The sequence below is a fragment of the Pseudopodoces humilis genome, chromosome 2 (assembly GCF_049639895.1).
Source record: "Pseudopodoces humilis isolate 2021_Gansu_Grassland_sample_001 chromosome 2, ASM4963989v1, whole genome shotgun sequence".
Lineage (NCBI taxonomy): Eukaryota > Metazoa > Chordata > Aves > Passeriformes > Paridae > Pseudopodoces > Pseudopodoces humilis.
Window position 1 is genome coordinate 57,467,384 of NC_142201.1, and position 25,135 is coordinate 57,492,518.

Below are 25,135 nucleotides of genomic sequence, written 5' to 3' on the forward strand. Positions count from 1 at the left end.
TTCCTTTCTTTTCTTTCTTTCTTTCTTTCTTTCTTTCTTTCTTTCTTTCTTTCTTTCTTTCTTTCTTTCTTTTTCTTCTTTCTCTCTTTCTCTCTTTCTCTCTTTCTCTCTTTCTCTCTTTCTCTCTCCCTCCCTCCCTCCCTCCCTCCCTCCCTCCCTCCCTCCCTCCCTCCCTCCCTCCCTCCCTCCCTCCCTCCCTCCCTCCCTTCCTTCCTTCCTTCCTTCCTTCCTTCCTTCCTTCCTTCCTTCCTTCCTTCCTTCCTTCCTTCCTTCCTTCCTTCCTTCCTTCCTTCCTTCCTTCCTTCCTTCCTTCCTTCCTTCCTTCCTTCCTTCCTTCCTTCCTTCCTTCCTTCCGCCACTTCCTTCCTTCCGCCACTTCCTTCCTTCCGCCACTTCCTTCCTTCCGCCACTTCCTTCCTTCCGCCACTTCCTTCCTTCCGCCACTTCCTTCCTTCCGCCACTTCCTTCCTTCCTTCCTTCCTTTCTTCCTTCCTTCCTTCCTTCCTTCCTTTCTTTCTTTCTTTCTTTCTTTCTTTCTTTCTTTCTTTCTTTCTTTCTTTCTTTCTTTCTTTCTTTCTTTCTTTCTTTCTTTCTTTTCTTTTCTTTCTTTTCTTTCTTTCTTTCTTTCTTCTTTCTTTCTTTCTTTCTTTCTTTCTTTCTTTCTTTCTTTCTTTCTTTCTTTCCTTTCTTCTTTCTTTCTTCTTTCTCTTTCTTTCTTTCTTTCTTTCTTTCTTTCTTTCTTTCCTTCCTTCTTTCTGCCTTCCTTTCTTCTTCCTGCCTTCCTGCCTTCCTTCCTCCTTTCCTTCTCCTTCCCTTCCTTCCCCTTCCCTTCCCTTCCTCCTTCCCTTGCCTTCCTCCTTCCTGCCTTCCTCCTTCCCTTCCCTTCCTCCTTCCCTTCCCCTTCCTCCTTCCCTTCCCTTCCTCCTTCCCTTCCCTTCCTCCTTCCCTTCCCTTCCTCCTTCCCTTCCCTTCCTCCTTCCCTTCCCTTCCTCCTTCCCTTCCCTTCCTCCTTCCCTTCCCTTCCTCCTTCCCTTCCCTTCCTCCTTCCCTTCCCTTCCTCCTTCCCTTCCCTTCCTCCTTCCCTTCCCTTCCTCCTTCCCTTCCCTTCCTCCTTCCCTTCCCTTCCTCCTTCCCTTCCCTTCCTCCTTCCCTTCCCTTCCTCCTTCCCTTCCCTTCCTCCTTCCCTTCCCTTCCTCCTTCCCTTCCCTTCCTCCTTCCCTTCCCTTCCTCCTTCCCTTCCCTTCCTCCTTCCCTTCCCTTCCTCCTTCCCTTCCCTTCCTCCTTCCCTTCCCTTCCTCCTTCCCTTCCCTTCCTCCTTCCCTTCCCTTCCTCCTTCCCTTCCCTTCCTCCTTCCCTTCCCTTCCTCCTTCCCTTCCCTTCCTCCTTCCCTTCCCTTCCTCCTTCCCTTCCCTTCCTCCTTCCCTTCCCTTCCTCCTTCCCTTCCCTTCCTCCTTCCCTTCCCTTCCTCCTTCCCTTCCCTTCCTCCTTCCCTTCCCTTCCTCCTTCCCTTCCCTTCCTCCTTCCTTCCCTTCCTCCTTCCCTTCCCTTCCTCCTTCCCTTCCCTTCCTCCTTCCCTTCCCTTCCTCCTTCCCTTCCCTTCCTCCTTCCCTTCCCTTCCTCCTTCCCTTCCCTTCCTCCTTCCCTTCCCTTCCTCCTTCCCTTCCCTTCCTCCTTCCCTTCCCTTCCTCCTTCCCTTCCCTTCCTCCTTCCCTTCCCTTCCTCCTTCCCTTCCCTTCCTCCTTCCCTTCCCTTCCTCCTTCCCTTCCCTTCCTCCTTCCCTTCCCTTCCTCCTTCCCTTCCCTTCCCTTCCCTTCCCTTCCCTTCCCTTCCCTTCCCTTCCCTTCCCTTCCCTTCCCTTCCCTTCCCTTCCCTTCCCTTCCCTTCCCTTCCCTTCCCTTCCCTTCCCTTCCCATTAAAAGAACCAACTTATTTTCCTCTTAGAAAACTATTTGAAGTTTATCTTGCATGTGTTTGGTGTTTCCTCTTTTTTTAAACACTCCTAATTATTATAGATACTTGTAAAAATCTTATTCTAGCCTCAGAGGAATGAGGGGAAGTTTTAATGTCTCCCTTTAATTTTGGAGCTGGCACTTGTTATTCTTCTGATTTTTCTCTGATTGCTGCTTTTTCAGGCTTAAACAAATTAAAGCAAAGAAACTCCAATGCATAAAACTCTTAATAAAAGTGTACATGAAAATAAATTATAAGACTGAATTATATAATCATTACCTACAATAAACTCAAATATCTCAAAATTGTAACGGCATCATTGGGACAGATAGCATCAGCATTACTAAAGAGATTTTTTTGTATGTCTTGGATTCTTACAAAAAACATTTACAACTTTTTTTCTTTTTACAGCAGTAATATCTCACTTTTTGCAAGTGATGCTTCTTTTTCTAACTGTAATATAGACATGATACAGAGGTGCCTTGTATCAAAAGAAAAATGTATTTGATAAGGACTAATGATTGGGCAGCTTGACACCAGGTGCTAACCAGCTAGGAAAGAAATTAAGTAAGAAAATAAAAGAAAGAAAACCATAAAAGTTGAGGCAGCAAAGCAGCATACTTGTAACATTATTTGGGACAGAAAGAGAAGAGAAAGTCATTCCTGCATTGCATTATGCTAGAGGTCCCTGGTGGCAACAACCTTCGAAAGGTAACATATGAAAAACTGTGAGGTGAGAAGAAATTTCATCCCTACTATTTCATAAACTGCTTCTTGCAGGGAATTACACTGTGTCCCCCTGTGCAGAGGGAGGATTGGCAACACATGAGGAGAAACAACTGTCATCAAGCAAATGAGTGATGCAAAATGGGAGAATATTATTAGTGTTCTGGTAAGAAGTATGCCCATGTTTTCACCATTTCCCCTGAGTCACCCACTGTTTCTTGCTGCAGGGTAAAAAGAAGGAACATTGTGTCTCTGCCTTTGAAGCTACTTTCCCTCACTGGGAAATGTATCTCTTCTTTTCAATCTTTCCAACCACAAATTCTTTATTGAGTTACTACGGAAAAACCAAACCAATACAAAGAATTCCAGAAGGGCAGGAATTTCTCTTGAGTGCAAATTTAATGCATACTACTGCAAAAGTATCCCCCTACACCAGTGCACACATGCACCAAATAAATGCAGTCAACATAGAAAACAGAGACTATCAGTATGAATTTCATGGAGGGAAAAAAAGAGCAAGATCTCATTTTCTTCCTTTGTTGTGATACGATGATGCTACATGCTGCCAGATCCTTCTCTTAAATTGCTCTCTAACAGCTAGATGCCCTCCACAAAGCTGTCACCAGAGAAGAATAGCACACACCAAGGTTGTTTTCGTTTGTTTAAGCTCCTGCTGTGCTGCTTGTCTCCAATATCAAAGCATTCCTTTTTCAGAACAAATTTCTTTTAACATATTGTTCTCCCTTTCTACTGCTTGGTTCGCATAACAAAATCTCCACCAAACACTCACTGATTTATTGAAAGAAGTTACATTTTCCAAAAGAAAAAAAAAAAGCTGCTGAGGTATAGATTTTCACATATTAAAACAGAAAGCATGTTCTGATGTATTGATAACATATGATCAAAAATCATTATTATTAGCTTCACAGGAACTTGCTACCATGAAATATTGGTGTCTATTTCTGTTGCTTCCACAGCAGAATTATAATTTTAAGCCTTCTGCTACCATACCTTGAAACAGGTCCTTTTTGCCACCTACACAGCTTAATATGGTAAGGACCAATCTCTGCAGGTATTTCTGCAAGCATATCTACATATATATATATATAGTGTTTATATACATATACATGTATATAAATAAAAAGTAATGTTGGTATTTAAAAGTAGGCAATATCTTGTAGATATTCATTGTCTGAGTTCTTGGCATTCAAGGTGTCAATCCCTATGGACATTGTGGGGTTTTTTAACTTTTTCATTTTATGGAATATTAATGAGCATGTGACACAAGACAGCAAACTAAAGTTACTACTAAAGAGTGAAAACAATATTGTTTGAAAAAAACTAGAAAGAATAAGCAATTATTTAGTAAATATTCAATTTTTATGTTTATTAATGTACACTTTTGAATATCAGATACATTAATAAAAGAGGAACCAGTAAGGAGATATACTCCAGAAAGGAAGCATCACCCCACCTGGAGTTTATATTTCATCTCCTAAATGATAGTCACAAATCTGTACTATTTATTAGCACTGTAGTGAGAGCACACTGCTTGATTCAGTCAACAATGTCTTCCCTCCCAGAAGCTTTAGGATAGTGTGTGCCATTGTGCTCTCCTAGAATTATTTTTAGTCTTCTTTTCTTTTTCTTTTTTTTTATTTTCATCACATCCTTCCTTGTGACTGGCTCAGCAAGTCAACACGATGAAAACAAATGTTATTAGACCTTCATTTTCACACTAAAATCCCGGAAGGGGAGCTATCCTGCTTACAGCACTAATTGCTTTAACAGCACATCTTTCAGGGCTTGTTCTTGTGGGTTTGATTCTGCAGCCCTTACTCAGCTTGAGTAGTACAGTTCTTCTAAGTAGTTTCATTGATACCCAGGAGCCTCCTCTCACTATTAAGTGCTTCTCAGCAGGAATAAGGATTGTAGAACTGAGCAGTGTGAGCTTACTTCAAAAGGGTGAAGCAACTAGGCACAGACTCCAGTGAAAAGGAACACAAGCTTTGCTTATCTCACATTTGCCTTCCACACACAGCTACCCCCCACCCCCATCTGCCCCCACCACCCTTCAGTTCCCAAGTCTCTCAAGCACAAAGTAAACAGAATTCTAGCAAGTTAGAAACAGCCAATTCAGCTGATGCTGGAGTTCATTTTTAACTCAATGCATGTTATTCAGGACATTTCTACACAGTGGAAAAAGTACAACTTCAAGGTGTCTGCAGAGCTCCTGGTTTGCTCTCTTAATATAATTTTGTTGAGGCAGTCTCCACTAAAGTTATTAATTTAGACAAACAAGTGAAAATAATTTATGAAAATAACTGTTGTATATATACATAATACTTTACGTATAATATTTGATTTTTCAGGAGTATTATTTAGTCAGTCTTCCAGCTCTCCTTCAAAGTTTTGTAGAATTAAGTATCTAACAAAGCACCTAAAAGAATGTATTCATATACATTTTACACAAATGTCTATGAATGTCAAAACCCATTATATAAACCAGAAAATTGGCAAGAATGGTTCCTCCAATAAATAACATATCTCTAGTAAAAAACACGATCTGTAACAGAATCAGATAAAGGTGAGAAAGCAGCAGGATACAGATCCATACTCAAATACCAGGTGCAGTGTTTCATCTGGGTTTTTTCTAGACATGTGAAAATGAAAGCGTTGGAGTGTAGATAGAGCATTCCCCTAGCAAAACTCTGTGACATCCCCTCTCGTCACAAGCTCACTTACCTCCACGGAGCACTGCACTCTCTCAGCTTCATACACCCAGATATTCACAAATCCTTGCCCTGATGTCCAGAATTGTTCCACAAACTGCAACATCAAGAAGATCCTAATGTCAAGAAAATTAACTGCTCTGTTAAGTGCCTAATTAATATAAATAATATTACACACAGTTCATGATTTTCTGGTGAGTTTCAGATTGCTAGGCCAAAATCCAATCCTAAAAACACAACTGTATTTTCATTCATCAGAAGAGCTTTAACACATTAAAAATATAGATGGAAAAATCAGTTAATTAATCTGTGAGGTTTAGCACACAATTGAAATATAACATAAATTAATAAAAATGAAAAATACTTTCCTCATATATACCTTCATAAGCTCATTTTAATTCTGCATTGTTTTGAAGAAGACAACATAAGTAAAACTTGTTAATGTCTGCTGAAACTGAAGGTAAGATGTAGAGTTTATGAAGATACATATTATGTAAATATATAAATAATTATTTTTATTAATAACAACAAATTAATAACAAACAACAGAACAATGACAACAACAACAACAACAACAACAATAATAATAATAATAATTAGCTCTCTGAAAATTTGGCATATTTTATGTCTCCTTCTTTGAGGTCAGATCAGAGGATAATTGTCTAACACCATCCAGAGTCTAATTCTTTACTTCAAAATGTCAAAACTCAAACTACTTTGCTCAACAGGTATTCGGCTTCGTTTCTGTAATTCCCCGAGAGATTTTGAACTGCCAATGTTCTCTAAATTTGCATGGAGCAGACTATGTAGCTTACCAGTGGAGTTGATCACATTTTCTTTTAACATTTATTTTGTAATGAGAATCTAGGGATATTTTGTGCATGTTTGGTGGTTAATCACAAAAACTAGCTCCTGATTATCTCTTATCCAAAGTGGATGTTTCTGTCTTCTACAGGAAAAGCCCGTGCAGAAGCCAACTTATTTCCCTCCCCTCAGTATTTGTGGCCTGACTCCTTTCCAAAACCTCATACATGTCTACCTGCAGCAAGAAAAATCTTTCAAACATTGAGATTGGTTTTGTGGGTATTTTGGTTTGTTTGTTGGTTTTGGATTTGTTTGGGCTTTTCCAGATACAGACACCTGAAGCAATCCTATCTCACCCAAGGTTTCTTGGAGTCTGTTGTTATTTTCATGTTCATATTATTCCAGACTACCGGAATTTTCATCTTTGAATTACCCCAATTACTAACAATTATGTTTAGGTTTTTTTTCTTTTTGTTTCTATTTTCTTTCTTCTGATGTTACGGAACTTGCAGTGATACAAATCTTTAGCAGATCACACTTCTGTACAGGACGTCAAATAAGGATTCCTTGATTAATTTTTTATGACCCTCAATACTGTAAAACCAAATTTTTCCAGAATGTATTTAATTTATTGTCTTTTTTATCTTTCAGGATCCCTCAATCTAAGTTTCTCTTACATAATTGAACCTTTTAAAATGCGTCCGGAATTATTCAATTGAATTACAATATAAGCCATTCTTCTCTTATTCTGCAGCAGTTTCAGCCTATTCAACATCAGAATATGAAACTGATATATAAAAATGCAACTTTTTTTAGTTTTCTTGTTTGACTTATAATCAAAAATCAGGCAGTATATTTCTACTTATGTTCTTAGCAAAGCCATCCTTGTGAATTTCTCACAAATCACATTAGCCAGATTTATCTTTCAAAGTAAGATAGTAAGCCTTCATCATATTGGATATTCAACCCAGATCAATTTAGTCTGAAATCTGCAGCAGTGTCCAGCTTTAGATCCCCACTGGAAATAGTGGAAGTCTGATCACAGGCTCCCATTTTAAGTGAATGTTGAAGCTGCTACCTGAAATGTTTCACCCGGTTGTTTAATACAGCCTTTCAAATGCAATTTATGACTTTGTTCACTATCTGCTAAGTATATTAATTAATCAGTGCTTTATGAACCTAACACTTTATGGGTTTTGTTGCTTAGCAACAGAACTTCCTCCAATAAGGGGCTATATCTACAGTCCTTTAACCAGCTTTCTTCTTCCATGAAATTTTTAAATTCAGTTATTTCATTACTTTTAGAAAACAAAGCACTTCTAATTTCAAAGGAAAAATTACTTTATTTAATTTTTTACTTCCATTTCAAATACTAAAGTGACACTTAGGAATGGCTATAGCTGCATTAACATATTATTCACTGTAAATATGTACAATGAAATCCAAACAACAGTAAAGTAATCACATCAGCCAAGTGTTGGCAGCTCCTTTCATTGCTGTGGGAAACACACTCTCAATCATTCCAAAATCCATATTAAATCTGTATTAATGTCCTCCATCTCTGGAAACAAGCAATAGAGTAGATTACACTTCTGTGTAAACTGAATTCTAAAATTGAGAACAGGACCTTTGCAATTTACAGACATTTTAACTTCTGATGTTGTTAAAATAGATGTTTCTCAGTCCATGAGCTCTTCTGTGGCACAAATGACAGCTCTGTTTGTGCATCAAGGGTTCAGTTTTTAATTCCACTCTTATGCATAATAATATTAGAATTAATATTAGTTTACCTATTTTTAGGGCTCATTTGCTGAAAGCTAAATTTATCCCTACCCATGCAGACACCAGTTGTGGAAGGTAACCACTAAATTTTCATCCTTTGCAAGACATGTAAATAAAAAAAAAAAAAAGTAATTTTACCCATATTTAAATTAGACAGTGCAGTCTTACCACTTTTCGTCACTTGATTTATGACACCAAATGTGTCAATTTACCCCCTTTGATACACATATACACCACCTCCTATGGAGAGAGGATTTGTTTGGAGGGAAAATATAAAATGCATAATGAATTCATTTGGGTACTAAGCTTATGAAGTTAACCTTTGAGAGGTGCTAAATAGGCAAAAATATTTTATGTGTTCACATATGAATTATGCTTTTTTAGTTTTTCAGTATAACCAGGATTTCACCTAGGTGGAAGCTGTGTTCTCCAATGTACATGCTCCACTACTGCTCAGTGGTTTGCTACTGCAGTGTAACTATTTGGATAAAAATGTAACCCTGCCCTTTCTCCTTATGCGATCTATTCTGCATTATGTGATATAATTTCATAGACAAAATCTTTCACATCTGTGTAATGTCAGCTTATAAGAAAATCTAATGAGAATATTGTGGGATGCAACTGGTTCCAGGAAAGTACTCCATCTGATAGGCATTCCCTTAAAATCTATGTGGCACATAAAAGGATATATTTAAGCTGATAATATCTTTTCTAGAACCCTGCATGCTTGGTATATGTTGAATAATATGTCACATGAGCACTAACCAAAAGTTTGGATTACTACAGTTATTTTTACAGACAGCTTTTAAGAAAGTCTTTATTTTGTTTTGCTTTTTTTCCTTTGGAGTCTCTGAATTCTGTTCTCATCTTTGATACAGATGAAAAGAGGGAATACAGAGAGAACAAAGTTATATTGAAATTAAATATTACTCAAAAATCCTTTGTAATTCTTTCTTTAAGTATTGTTCCTCTTTCAGATGCTCATTGTCTCTGTTTCACACGTTGTCTTCATTAAGAATACTGTGAAAGATTGAGAAAAAAAGGGATAAGTCTTAATTTTTTACCCTTTTTTCACCTGAGCAGGCTTGCTCCTCTCAGCTATTCAGCTAGCATCACAGGGAAAAGTCCTGAGGGCTACTGTTCAGTTACATGACATTAATATGGGAAAAACTTCTTGCTACCACAATGTATTCCATGGACATAATAAAGACAAATGTATCTGCCTGCATTTTTTCCACATTTCTCTGTGCAATCACTGCTCAGGAGAAAGGAATTGTGAGTGAAGTTTTGTTCTGCTTCTTACTTTTGACAAAACAGTTGTGACATTTTTCAAATATTTTATTTTCCATGGTAACATAATCAGTGCATAATGTTCCTTAAAATGTTTATAAAGCATAAAAAAATTTGTGCAAACTTTTTTTTTCCCCCCAAATAACTGGATATATTTAAAACTTCTAATCACTGTTGAAAAAATGGTTTGTAGACAGAAAAGAAAAAAAAAGATTGTGGAGAAAAGCAAGCAGTCATACAAGGGTGGAAGTTTGGTTCAGACTAACCTATAGAAATAACAGTGTCAAGTAGACATTATAAGTCGACCAAGACAATATAATCATTGAGGTCTCTGCAACCTCTGAAATAAACTTTATTCACCTCTTACTGCCAACACAGTGACTTTCTACACCATTCTATAGAACTGCTTACTTCAGTTACCTAGCCTGGAACCAGGCAAGAATCTCACTTGAGGCTCAGAGAGAAAAGTCTCTATCTACCTGCAAAATGGCATGTAGATTTTCCTAAATAAATGTCAGTGTTCAGAAATAGTTAGCAGAATATTTGGAAAAGGAAGAATTTTTAAGGATTAGTCATGAAAGTATTTAAAATAAAAATTTGCTGATTTGCCAAGAGGAAATTAAAATAATATTCTTTATATACTGCTAAAATGTGGCTGAGTATTATTAAGATAATTATTAACAGAGTTTATCCTCATCATTCTGCTAAGTTTTTTTCCAGTGTTCATAAATGCTGAACTCTAAGTTGGTACAACTGAAGCTATGGGAGTATTTAAACAGAGTTCTTAAATCTAAGTTCATATTTGAAGGTATCTTAGAGTGGTGTGTGTTATGAAAGACTCTACTCAGCTGACTGAATTAGGACTTCAACAGAGCTAGGATATTCAAGATACCCAAAGAACCTGCAATTGACAAGTGAAACATCCATGCACTTAGAGAACAGTCAGAACACCACTAGGCATTCTAAACAACAGTAGATAAGCATGTTAAATTAACTGAATAAAGTGCTATGTATTGTTTGTGGATCCTTTGACTATGGTAGGAGCTCAGGAATACTAAAAGCTGCCTGCAATCTGGAGTTAAATCCCTCTGTAAAAGTGAATTCTGTCACCTTAGGAGCCCAAAGTAATTTGAGTTGATCTAATATTTATCAGCTGGCTTCCATCTGCCTCTGCTAAAAGATGCCTCTCAAAGCTCTCCTTCTGTTCCTCTGTGAACATTTTGGCTAGTCCAGCAGATTTGACACATCACCTGACTTCAATGTTTAGGCAACTTATGTCCATCATGGGTAGACAGTCGAGGGTAAAGAGAAGAGTAAAGCTGAGAGATATTTTAGAGTGACTCATTTCATAATCTGAACCCTTTCAAAATGGTAAATCATCCCACTGGTGCTAGACACTTGTGTCTCATCAGTGACTATAGACATCTTCCCTTTAGGAGGTCAGAGCTAGATGTGATTAGTCCAGCCACAGGCTGATTTCTGAGTACCTTTCATCCATTCCATTGATGGCTAAGTGGACAGACCTCTTTGGAAAGTTCATGACACACTCGCCTGCTTTTGCAATCATCTGTCTGCTTTGAAATATCTGGCAATTAGCTGGTTGAGTCTATTTTTAAGAGCCTTAGTTAATAAGAACACACTGTTCTAAAGAGAAAGTAGGTTTCAAAAACAAGTTTAGATGCATGGAAAAAAACATAAGGTGTAAAAACCGTAGTGAACGTAATGAATCTTTTAAAGTGCTCTTTCAAATTATTGTGATATTCATGGGAGCTGGAAGCTGAGAAAAAGCTGCTTGAATATCGAAGATACCACATTTTTTCTTGTTTATCAAATTCCTATTTCATTCTCTAGCAAGTTCTGAATTATTGATTTGCATGTTGATAAAATTCACCCTAAAGTTAAAAAATGATGAAAAGAGAAATTTGAATTGTAAATATTTCTATTAAAGTAATTATTTAAAAAAAATGAATAAAAAGCCCAACAAAACCCACAGAAATTTAGCATATAGGTAAATCATGCATATTGTACAACACAGTAGCCTTTCATCTCAACATTTTGTCTAACACTGAAGCATAAGATGAATACAGAATACACAGTTTTTGTGAAGTTATTTGTTTGGAACTGTTCCTCTGAGATGTAAGAACTGTGAACCACGCTTTTGATTTTGCCTTATTGACTTACCTATAATTGCTCACAGACATACTTCCCTGAAACCTTATTCCTTAATCTTAAATTTTTTTTGTGGGTATGCTGGATAGTAAACCTGACTGGATGTGGTCCACTATACTGTGTTTCTGATAAAAGCTTGAATTTATCTTTTTAATCTTTTCTCCTTCTGTGGTGCTCCCAAACACAAGCATTATTTCTCTTTATGTAGGTATACAGAGAGAAAAAATTTACACATACCATACATATATCGAAGGACATCTCCTCTGGCCTAAGAAATCTCTGAAGCATAAACCACTATAATGTCTAAGAAAGTATTTATTATGTTCATGCAGTGGATTCTCTGGGATTCTCCACTAGTGGTTTCTGTGCATTGGAAACCAGATGAGTCTTTAATCTAAAGTAGTTTCCAAGACATTAACAAAATGATGTAAGGATATCCTTCAGCTCTTTTCTGTAAAAATTCAAAATTCTAAGGCAGGGAAAAAATTCTGATATCCACAGAAACACTATGATGTTCTTTCGTAAACAGTAGTCTATTAAAAAGAAAAGGCTTTAAAAAGTGTTTAGATTTTACACATTGTTTTTCCTGAATGCATGTCACTAGATAAAATGAGAGTTTATCATGATCACCTATGGTTTTTGTCCATTATTTGATTAACAAGACTATAGTAGGACATATTTTGTATTTCTCTCTTAGATTTTAATTTTTTTCTCACTTCCTTTCATTAGGGGAAAGTTTACTTAACAAAGTAAATGCCCAATAAAGAAACCATGAAGAAACTATGGCCTTTCCTTAAAAGGATGCTGAGGTATCATTTGTAACTCATCCAAGACATAAATAAATGAACAAAAGTATAAATCAAGTGATTTTGGATGATGGAGTAGTCCATTTAATCTTATGACATTTTTTTTGTTAAAATCAAAAGAGTTATTCAATATTTAAGCAACGGCCACAACTTTCAACACTTCATTTCCTATTATTGTAAAAAATAATTTTAAAAAGTTGTAAAGAGGAAAAGTCAACACACTGAAGTAAGCTGATTGGAGAAAGAGTTAATAGAGGAATATTTAAAGCAATTATTATGCTAATTGGAAAATACATTGCATATATTTTATTAAAAGGCCTTATTAAAAATATTATTAAGAAATTGGACAAAATTCATAGAACTGTGAAGACCAGTAAATGTATGGATATGCACAAACACAGACATAAAAACCCGGACTCAAATATTCATTTATGAACTGCCTATAATGCAGTCCATACAATAGGCATACTATATATATATATATATATATATATATATATATATATATATATATATATATATATATATATATATATATATCTACACACACACTATATCTATATCTATATCATCTATATCTATATTTATATCTATATCTATATTCATAATGTACTCACACTGTAGGCTTCCTGGGCTTTTCCATTAACTGTTCCATACACTTATGTCAATCCAAAGGACCAAACCAACATCATACAAGAAATCTAATAGGCTTTGATACTTTAAAAATGTTTTAGCTTTGTCAACAAGCCACAAATAACATATTAATCTAACCAGGATGATCCTCACATGGATCTTCCAAAGGACTGCTATAATTCCTCCCTTTGTCTTAAAGCTGGAAAAACTGAAGCTATTAATCTGACCCATGATGTGATACTTAGTTAAATTTTGACACGACCATATTTTCTTTAATGTTCGAACAAATAGAACTAAAATACAAACACTTTACAGATTAGTTTCAGAGAGAGTGTGAGAGTGGACCTTCTGCTCTTTCCTTTTCTACTGTTAGGTACCTTTCTTCATACTCATCTCTATTCTGCATCTAGAAGACACTATTAAATCCTGATTCTGGAAAAAAAAAAAAGAAAGTTTTTCTAGACCAAGGCCACTTCTTATTGACACTAGAATAAAGCAACAGAAGAGAGTTAAAAGATCTTCACACTTTTTTTTGTCACTACTATAAATAAACTTATTAGAAATTTTCATTTTTAAAACAGTGCCAGATACTGCATTTTTTTTTTTCTCTTCTTAATATAAGTAGTTAAGAAGCTACGCATCATTTAATTTCAAGTTGTACTTTTTCTTCTTTATAATTCTAGCAGATTTTCCATTTTCAGATTCATGTATTAGTGTAATAAGCTACTGGACTTACAACATGAAAGACATGGATGTACAAGCTTAGCCTAAGTTCTCCTATTTCCTATGACACCATGAATAAAGGACTACTACTTTTGGCCTCCAGATCAGTTCACTACCATATTGCCCAGAGCAATTTTCTGAAGGGAGAGTGATGCAGTTTTTTACATTGAAGCATTTATAGAGTAAATGTCTAGGTTTGTCCTTTTTTTTATTATTCAGGAATATGAATTCCTTTTAATTTCTGCAAATCACTGACTTGTCTTACCATGAAAGAACTGCATGAATATTTTATAAGGTAATCTATTTTTTTTAATCTGTTATTTCAAGATGTTTATAGTTATTCTTATTTCTTCATACAAAGAACACAAGGCAGTTTTCCTCTGTATTTTATGGCGGGAGTCTCATTGCAATATATCTGGTGGCTTCAGTCGTATAAAGTTGTGAAAATGTGATTGTGCTTGTCTGCCTCAGTAGAGTGTGCTGGGATTACCAAGGCAAACAACTTTCCAAAAAATTATTCAACAGCCGTATCTGGGAAAATGCAGACTAAATAACCCATCACTTCAGCACTTTGACAAACTGAAATAAAATAATATATTCTTTTAGATATCTGTTCTTGAAGAAAACTGACTGGTGTTGAGTCAGCATCTGAAACGTTTGCACTAGGGTTATTTGACAATATTCATAGATTTTAAATGGGTAATTTATTTTGTGTCTGGTACATGCAAGTCAGAACTACCAGCACACTGATTGCTTCAAGCTCTTCAACTTGCAATGCAGTTACCAGTCTTTCATGGAAGGATAAATAGTCAGTTCTTCATTATTCTGAATTATCAGAGCAGTCCACAAGTGTTGGTCAATTAGGCTCTTTCAGTCTCTGCTCAATGGGTTAGAAAGAGACAGGTCATGGGTAGAATCCTGATCTATAATTCTGTAGCCATGTAATATTATATTTCCTGTTTGACAAGTCCATAAGCTCTTTACTGAGTTTGCAAGGGCTCAGGACTACAGATTGTCAGGCCCATACCATGTGGACTTGCCTTGATCAAGAATTATTTTTAATCAAAAGTAATTATTACAGAAGAAGACATTTATGCAGAAAAGGTTTAATATTAATAATGATGCAGGCAAAGTTGTCATATTGTAGTCCTTAGTTTTTTATACCTTTTCTTGGATCACTATTCAGGTGGGAAGATCCCAGAATCATAGAATCACAGGATCACCAAGGCTGGAAGAGACCTTCAAGATTATCCAGTTCAACGATCCAGTGGAACACCAAAATCACCATTCTGTATCACCCAGCAACAGATCCAAACACTTCTCGAACACATCCAGAAGGGGACATTTGCTAAAATGTCCTGATAACACATTCTAAGTATTCCCATGTCTTGGTTAGCATTTCAAGCGATAGAACGCTATCTTCAGGCATATTGCCCACATACTGCCCACATATTGCCCACAAAATAATGTTTAGGCATTGTAGGCACTAAAATAGAGTGTATTCTTCAACTTCATCATCCAGTGCAACAGGTTACTCAGAGAAGCTGTGGATGCCCCATCCCTGGAAATGTTCAAGGTTGGATTGGGGGTGCTCCTTAGCAACCTGGTCTAGTTGAAGGTGTCCTTGTTTTTTTGTCCTTAATTTTTGGACAAAAAAATCACCAAAAACCAACCAAACAAACAAAAAAACCCACCTTCAATTAAGATATGGACAGCCTCAAATCTAATCCATTTTCTGAACCAGACTGGATAACACAGCTGAGTCTGTGTCTCCAATTTCCTAGAAATCAAATATTTCAAACACTTGATGCCTGAAGTTTTAGCTTTCTTGTTTCTCATATTCTGTGCTCCCTAGGTGTGTAGTTTTGAGCTTCATATAAAGTGTTAGTGAGCTCTGTTCACAGAGAAGGTAGACAAAACAATTCCTTTTCCAGCTTGATACGAAGGACAGTTGTTACAAGTTTCAGGCCCATGAACAAAGGTGGACTGAAGAGAGAAAACAAGAAGGATGCGACTTCATAACCTGAAGCTGTGATTGGACAATTGACCCTGACATGCAGATGGACCAAAATTTATAAAAATGTGAGACCTTGTGACCATTTGTCCATTTTGTGACCATTTTGGGTCCATCTTGGGTGTAGCTCTGGCCAGGCTCTTGTACTGCCCAAGGTGTATCTTTTAAGGCCTTTTAATAAATACCTACTTTATTCTTAACTCTGTCTAGCCTCTGTTCTAGGTCAGCTTTCTCAAGGCATAACACCTGCCTAACTAGTAAAAGTGTGAATTTTCCCCTTAGTCAATTCAGCATAGATTTTTCAGTGAAACTAGATTTCCCTACTGATTTATAATTTGGGAGCCATTCATCAAATTATGTGTTAAAATAGAATAGATGACTACCTTTCACTGTCTTAATTAACTTTACCAGAGTTCCTTTTTAGTATTAGTTCTCTAGGTGATATTTTGTGAAATACTAGGGTATCTTAACATTCGCAGTGATATTTACACTGTATTAATTGTCGTATTTTAAATAAAATTTCACTTGCCGTATCTTTAACCCTTAGCTTTGCTGCGAGGCATGCTGCATCAGGTTTGGAAAGGGGAATAATATTTTTCTTTTTGATTTCTTCTTTCTCCCCACCCTCATCTGTTTTTTTTCTCTTTATTTACTTAAAAAGGAAATTATAATAATGCTTGGTAAACAATGCTTTCTATTTAGTTATGGCAGAGGTTTAATGCAGAGAAGAAAGTGTCATACATACAATCCGTAACATATGACATGTTGGACCACCAAACTCATTCATATTATGTAACATATCATATGCCAAATAGGGCCAGGATATTTATTGATAATCAGCTTAATTGCTTATTACTCCAAAAATTCAATTGAGCCACAATTTAATCTTTTAATTTTCACTTTCACAAAATATTCACAATACATACCTAACTAATCACATTGCCTACAAAGGTAGCAATTTGGAGTTTTGCCACGTATTTAATTACTATGTATTTGCCAAGATTTTTTTTGTTATTCTTCTGTTGTCACCTGTCACTCAGTGAAAATACTTGGCTGACATTATACAGCATCATTGATCTTTACCTGATGTAAAGTAGGTGACATAACTTACAGCTTCTTCAGTCGTGTCTTGAATGTGAAAACTCTGCCAAGTTCCTTTAGATGTGTCGGACATCAGACTGTAGATTATGACGCTCATTTGGAAAATAAGGATATTAATTCCTACCAAGAAATTAACAGAAAAAAATGAAGGATTTTCCTATTATAATAAACCTGTGATTTTCCCAAGATGAACAATTAATAATACTTTAAAAGAGGAAGGAATATTCCAAAACAAGAAGTCTTGTTGAAGGGTATATTGTGTAAAGCCATTCTTATTAAAGGTTGTAGAACTGAACATAGTCTTAATGAATAGCATGAAATATTTTTATTTAAATAATAATTAGCTCAAATTCTGCTTTTAGGCATGAAAAGAACCTTTATATGTTTTGGATTTAGCAAGAACATACTCAAAACAGTACTAAGATTTGTATAATTCACCAAGTTCTTGCAGTTTGCTTTAGGAATTGAGTATTTTGGAGACAATTTTTTTCTGTATCTAAATATGTCAAGATGGGTTTAAAAACCTTGCACCACATATTTCTTTCAATTAAATTGCTTTATCTTAGCATAAAAACTGTCATACTTGAACTTTTATATTATTATAGTAGATATGAAGTGGTTTTATAGCAATATGAAGTCAAGAGCTGAGTTAAAATAAGAGCAGGAGAATAAAAGCTCAGTTTTCAAATATTATCTAGAAAGTGTTGAAGACAATGCGTTTGATGAACTTCACTACTGTTGCTATGATTTCTAATGCTCATTTGATGTCTAAAAATGCAAATTTCTTTGTATATTTTGTTTTATGTCATTGATAAAGAAGCTTTTGATTTCAAGATATTCAGTAAATCAAGAAAAGCTCTAACAGTACCTCTGAAACCAGCAATTTTTGTAACCTACCTGAAAGGATTCTGAAAATGGTGTCTGAGTAGCACACTGATTTACTAACACTGGTTTTTATTTAGTGTTACAGCACTAGGGAAATCACAGAATGAGCAAAAAGCTAATGCTGGATTAACACTTTAAAAAGAAACAGGATAACTTTTAAAAAAGAAACAATATTAGCCATCAAATGGCTAATATTTAACTAATAAAGAATTGAAGCCATATAATATTTAACTAATAAAGAATTAAAGCCACATAATTTATGCTACTGAATATTGTCTTTGTTAAAAGGATTTCAGATGTAGTATGCAAAATGCCATTAATTTTGGATTCTGCAAAGAATGTTACTCACTGACAAGTAAATATGATCACTGTGATCTTATCCCCATGTGGCATGTTAAATGGATTAAGAGCTACCCAACCCATAGATATTAGCCTGATATTTGACACTGACAAGTGGAGGAAAATGGGAGTGGAGTGGGATTGCACATGGGTTGGTACTTGTGTGACTGCCTCAGTTTTTGTTCATTCCCTAATAAAAAAAGGGGATATTTGGTGACCTGGTCTAGAGATGAGAAAAATCAAAGTGGTACCACATATTAAGGGACCCCCTAGTGCTCTGGTTTAATTAAAGACCAAAACTACAGAGAAAACTGACCAAAACATTTTTTTTTTCCCAAACTAATACTCTATTTCAGACATTAAATGATTCTGCAAAGTCCTATTCTGAAGCCTATAACATCATATTGATAAGTCATCAGACACATAATGGATATTGGACAAAAAATACTCATTTCAAAAAGTCAAAGGGTTCAAAGTCTACACTGATAGGTAAAACAGAGTTTTTACACAGCACAATTTCACATTAACTGCAGATTCAGATACAAAAGACAAAATGTAGAGAAGAAAAAGGAGAATAAATTTCTAACATGACCATGAAAAACACAATAAAGGAAGAGGGAGTATGCACAGACATTATAAAAGTTCGTGTGAAAGATGGCAAATACTATTACTATCTCAAAACAACTGAAGTGTGTGGGGGCCAGGACAAGCTCTGCAAAGAGTGGCATGGTGCACTGCTCCACAACCTGCTCTTGGACACTCTAGTCCAGCCCAGAACGGTTTTCAGCCACCAGCACACCAGAACGTCCACCTGGAGGGCCCCAGGAGACCAAAACAGATAAAAGCAGAAAGCACAAAGGCATACATGGGCACAGTACATTGTTTTTATTTTACAGTAGCTAGGATAGTGATGGAATTCAAGCAGTGATTATTAGTCTTTCTCTGCCTCCCTCCCCTCTCTCTCTCTCATTCTTTCTTCTCCTACTCCTACTCTCCACTACTCAAAATCTGGATAACTTAAACTTGGGTGGGTTAGAATTTGCTGAGTCAATGTGAAATGCTTTATTTCAACTGAATGTTGCTTTAAAATTTGGCAAGTACCATTGTTTTCTACAGTTTGACAGTAAAAGTTTGTTGTTTAGACTCTTGAGAATGTTGTCATGTTCTTCCTGTGAACTTGTGTCAGGGTATTAAAAAAACTAAGCCCATGTAAGAAACTTGTTGAGTGAGTCCACAGCTTTACAGATGACAGGCAAAATTTGTTGATCAGATTATCAAAGAGTATTCCAGTTTTTCTAGTGAAGAGTGGGCATGAGCCTAAGGAGCCATTGAAACCAGCTTCATGTGCTTTTTGAGGCATGCATGAGGTGTAAAACACTCAAGGGAGATGCAACAGCTGCATATCTGAATGTGGCTCTGTTTAATTGTGTTATTTATTTTTTATTGTCTTATTTATCAGAGACAAAAGTAGTGACAAAGCTACCTCAGTTTATGCCTGCATTTTACTAATATTGCATTTCCAAATGACCTTATGTAACTGTTTTCTGCCCACATATATACTACAGATATCACACAAACTTTACTGTTGTTCACTGAGTCTCATTTACACATCAGAGTGTCAGGTTAGTGGCACATCTCTTTCAGTAGTGTACAGAAGGATTTTGCTATTTTGAAGTAAAGACTGCATTTAAGAAAATGTAAAAAACTCTGTGAGAAGTCTAACCAAGTAAAACTGTTTAAAATGCATCTGCTTGAAGGAAATGGTCAATAACAAAGACCTAGATAAATTTATAAGCCATTTTTCAAGATGTACTCTTATTACAGCAAGAATAGTATTCTCTCCCATAATTTTTATGCAAGGCAAGCTATGTGCTTTACATTCACTCTTTAACTATGTTTAAATTCCTTCCTTTTCATCCCCACTATAAGCCCCAGAATGATTGATTTGCTAAGGTGCAAAGTGCATATTTTCAATGTATGATTGCTAAAATATCCAAAGAAAGATCTGGTTTTCTTTCAATGAAACAGTAGTGTGCTGGGATTTGTTCTCCAAATCATGAGGTAGTTTGAAGTCTAATATCATTGAGGAGCGTATTTCATATGCTACATGTATTTTGTTCAGCTACAACCATTGGGCAAAGGAAAAAGCAATAAAAATTCTTTATTGAAATTGTACTTCATATTTGTCTGTAAATTCTAGCTACTCTGATACTGAACACAGCTCTATATAAAGAAATAATCAAATGTCTTCTCTGATGTTTTTATACTAACCAGAAAATAAAGTTAAAATTATACAATGAAGCCAGTAGCTGCAGAGACAATATGCAATAAAACCAGGCATAGACATTCACCATATTCCAAGTACATATAAAACCAAAGAGAAAATTATAAATTCCTAAGAAGCTGAAACCATATATCCTTAGCCGTATTATCTAAAGTTACTGGGGTTTCCAAAACAACTCAAGCCCCTTCCTTATGCAGACAGGCATCTGAAGTTGAAACCTCATTTAGTAGGGTGGTCTCTACTCACAAACAGTGCCAGTTTCTCTCTTGTAAAATGTTCCAGAATGTGTATGTAAATTATTTCTTTCCTCTGAGGTGACATAAAAGTTTCTCAAATATAGTACTTTACTCATCTGAAATAATGATGCTTCAATGAAGTAATATTCATCTAAAACAGGTGAAGAACCAAATAAACAGTTGTGTGTACACGCATATATATATGTGTGTGCATATGTATATGTTTATAAGTTTTGCATATTTATATATATATAATTTCATAAATGTAAGTTATATATATATAAAAAATTACATATATATATATATATAAAACCACAGAAATGTGATGGGCTTTGTATTTCAGGACATCTTGACCTGTTTCTGAAAGTAATTTGATAAACTATCTCAGGCTGTGTCATCTGTAAGCTTTTCATTAAGTTATTCTAAGACAAATGCTGGGAAAGAAAGAGATGTCATACAAGGTTATAACATGTCACAAACATTGCAGAACTACTGTCTGTACATATACATACTGTTAAGATCCAAAATTTGAAACCAGAAGAATGTAATTAGTATTAAAATGCTGGCTATAGTATTCTCTGGGATTTTAAAAAGCTCTTCTGGCTTTCATTGCCTTTTATAATTGTAAAGCACTTTCTTATTTTATTGTGCTTTTCACAGCTAATTATTGATAGCTATATATATATATTAAATATGTTGAATATGACCAAACTATGAAAATTGAGGTTATATTTTTAATGAGGTTTGAAAATGCAATCTAAACAGCAAAAGTCTAGAAAATAGATGTTACTATATCACAAAAACCCAAAAAAAACCCCACAAAACCATCACCACAACAACAAAATACCCTAATTAAGACCTTTAACTGTTTCATTATTTCCTTTATCAAATTAATGAGAAGAAATCCATGTATACTGAGATGCTCTGGAGAAAATATTTTATTTTCACTAACTGTAATCTCTGTAATTTAACAGGTCTCTTCCATAACAGAAAAACAGCATTCTCCTGCATGCTGGCTTTTTAATGGACAAATGTGCCAGGAATGTGGAGCAATAGAAGAGATGTTTTGCTCTGTTCTGACCTTTTGTAGTAGCAGTGATGCGATTAAACCAAATGAAAGCATGCTGTCCTGATAGTGCAGCTTCAGAGTGGAAATTCTTGCCAAATAGTATATAATTATCTGCTAAATGTATTTCTGTAGTAAAATGTGTTAAACCTTTAAAATGTATGGGTTTCTCAGAATAGGAAAGCTTAAGCTGCTAGGGAGAACAATGGTTCTTCATATAATATCCTTGCAAGTGTGGTACAGGGCCTATAACTTGAATTATTCATTTGCTCTCTGTCAGTACCTAAATTGCTCATATGTAACTCAATCATACTTAGGGCCCAAAGCCCCTGTCCATAATAGCTTACAATCTATTTACCTTGAACCTGTAGACACACAAAAAAGAAACATTAAGAAGGTAAAAAATGTCAGGCTTGTATGTTACTTAAATGTCCAAGTTCATGGTTTTTCCTCAAGATGTGTCAAAATGAGAGTTAAATACCATCTGCAGAAGACCCCAAATCTTAGTTTTGTTTTCTAAGGAGAGAGTTCTAACCCATATGCAATGAGGCAATGAGAGGGGTTTTGTTCTGAACTGCTCTTTTCTTCTGAACAGATTTGTCTGAATCTGTAACACATCATCAGAAGTAATTAAGTACTTATTGATACCAAGATAAACAGTAAGACAAACAAGGACAGTTGCTCAGATGGCTAAACACCTAATACAGGTTTTTTTACCTCAATACCTGTAGAGAACCAGAGGATAATTATCTGGTTTACACTCACTTTTCGTTAAACTATCAATACAGGCACTAAGTTAAGATGACTCATGTCTCTAAAAATGGATTATCACAACCTCCTAAAAGGTCTGTTTCTTTCCATTAAAATAAAGGGAGTTTTGCTAACTACAATACAGACTTAGTGTCAGATGTCTAAGTTAATTGGAATGAAATCAACCTAAAGACATGCATCTCTGGTTGTAAACTGTCTTTATTAACAGCCAATCAAAAAATCACTCTGAGGATTCCTCATTCATGTATATGTCTTCCAGGGGATACTCTACCTCATAGCAGAAAAAGGGTTTTGAGACACTCTCCAGTGTCAGGCAGGACACAGAAACAACCACAAAACCACAAATTAAATGCAAGGAGTGAATTTATTTTTTGTTACCTCAACAAGCATTGGATGCCAAGCATCTATGCAGAAGCACAAAAATACAATGCAGGCACTGCAGAACTCAGTCCATGCTAGAGGATCACCAGACCTGCTATCTTCATCTGTACTTCAGGGATTCACCCATGAGTGTTTTATCACTGTACTTTAATCTTTCACCCAGAAGGGCAGGAATCTCAAGCATGTCCAGTCCCCTCTAAGTTTATCACAGACCTATAGCAGCTAAACACATATGTTCCTGTCAAACACGAGACTAAACAAGGATTAATATTACACTTGTGGAAGATTTAAATGCCTTGATTTACCTTTCATTACCTCATTTTCATGAAGAAAAACATAAAACTGTATTTAAATAAAATTCTGATGGAGATTAAGGTGTTCCACCAAATTTCTGTTCATTGTACTGAATTGATTGCTTGCACATGACATGAACGAAACTACTGCTCTAAGTCCAGAGATGTGGGCTTCCTTTCCTTTTTTGCATTTTGATTCTCCTTTAGCTTTTATAGATAAAATGCAAAAAGGGCATTATCACATGCAATGCAGATGATGTCTCAATGCTAGACATTGTGATATGAGAACATATGAGATATCTGCAACTCACAATTATGTTGCTCTTAATATATAACAGGCCAATAATTAGGTTTGAAGACAAAACTGTGTCAGCCCTCTTGAATTTTTTTTTCCTTAAGCCATTTGCCTGAAGTTCAGTAAATTAAATGATAGTCTCTGCACTGTGGGAAATTATTTCATGTATTTTTATTATATATATGAGATTTTTCATATCTATGCAAAAGGAAAATGTCACCATTAAAATTCAGTCTCAAAAATTAAGAAATTTCACAATCTGAAAAGTAAAGAACTTTGGACCACTTGCGTGGTCCAAAATCTGTTAAGATTTTAAGCTGTTTTTAACACTTGGGGCCAGCATTCAGATATTTAATTTTGAACGCATATTTGATAAAGCCTATATTACAACAGCATTGCATAATTGTTCTTTCACATTAAGAAAAGAAAAACGCTTTACAGCCTTAGGTTGCTTGAATATTTTAGAGTCAGGAGAGTGACTTTAGCTTTTCCTTGTGCTGTTCCCTATTGCTTCTTTCACAGTGACTTCTATAACAAAATGCAAAGTCAAGCACAAACAAAAATATGAAAATCACATTCAAGTCTCCCTTTGATTTTAAGTCTATAATCAAGCTGTTGAACATAAACAAGGTAGAACAGAATTTAATTCTTCTTCTTTCTGCCAGTTAAGGAATCTTTTTTTAAAGATATCCAAGGCACAAGGATGACTAAGATCATCGCTGTTTTTAGGATCAATTTCTCTATTAAACATTCTAAAACATAGCCTGATCCTTTACATTACAAAGTTGAAATCAATGTCATGACATTTAATAAATGTTATAATAAATTGCATTAATATATTTAAATCAATAAATATATTCATGGACAATATCTTATGAATTCTCAGATAGATGTACCATAGTGGCTAGATCAATAACATGATTGAAATTTTCCTAGATAACTTTAGATATCAAAAATAGTGTTGGTAAATCATGTACATCCCTTACAGTCAGTGAAGATAAAGGATATGCACTTGGAAGAAAAATTGATATATGTGTTATAGACACCTGTGTAGGGTGAGGGACAATTTCTAGGGAAGCTAGACAAAATAAACAGCTTTTCTTGCTTCCCTAAAAAGAATTCCAAGATGAGATATAATGCAGGGGGTAAAAGGAAGAGATATCTTATAATGGAAAGAAATCTATTCCTGTTTTTAGAGCCTTGGTGTAGCACTATACAAATCTTGTTAGTCTCAGTTCAACTATACTAAAAGGTTTTGTTGGGGTGATGTAGAAAGGATTTAGATTGGCACAAATGAAATGTCACAGTAGGTTTTGGATAAAGTATATTCCCAAAGACAGGTGAGCAAATTGATGACTACTGAACAATAAGTATATGCAATGAAGGGCAAAGAGACTCTTAATCCACCATGAATGTATAAAGTTTTTTATCTATCTTAATCCAGGTAACTGTCTAATGTAAAGTATCTAATGCTGGTTTGGGTATACAGGATAGGTAAGATGGAGTGTAGAAAGAGTGATTTCTCAAGTCACCTGGAAAAGGCATCTCATCTCTGAAGGCAATATTGTTCCTTGTTAATATCCGTGCAGCAGCATTACCCCAAAAGAGTAAGGGTATGTATAGGTGGGGCATATCTACCTTCCATTAGGTAGTGTAGCAGTAGGCATACTTTATCTGACCACACACGATGCACTTAGTAACTGCTGTTTAACACATGACAGTAAATGCATAGAGAGCTTTGTCTACCCTTTTGAATACAACAGTGGTAGATGTTATCTGACTAGCTTTTACAACAATTACTTTTTCTAAGTTCAGTTAAAGTTGGAGTTGTATACTTCTTTTTCTTTAGGTGGCC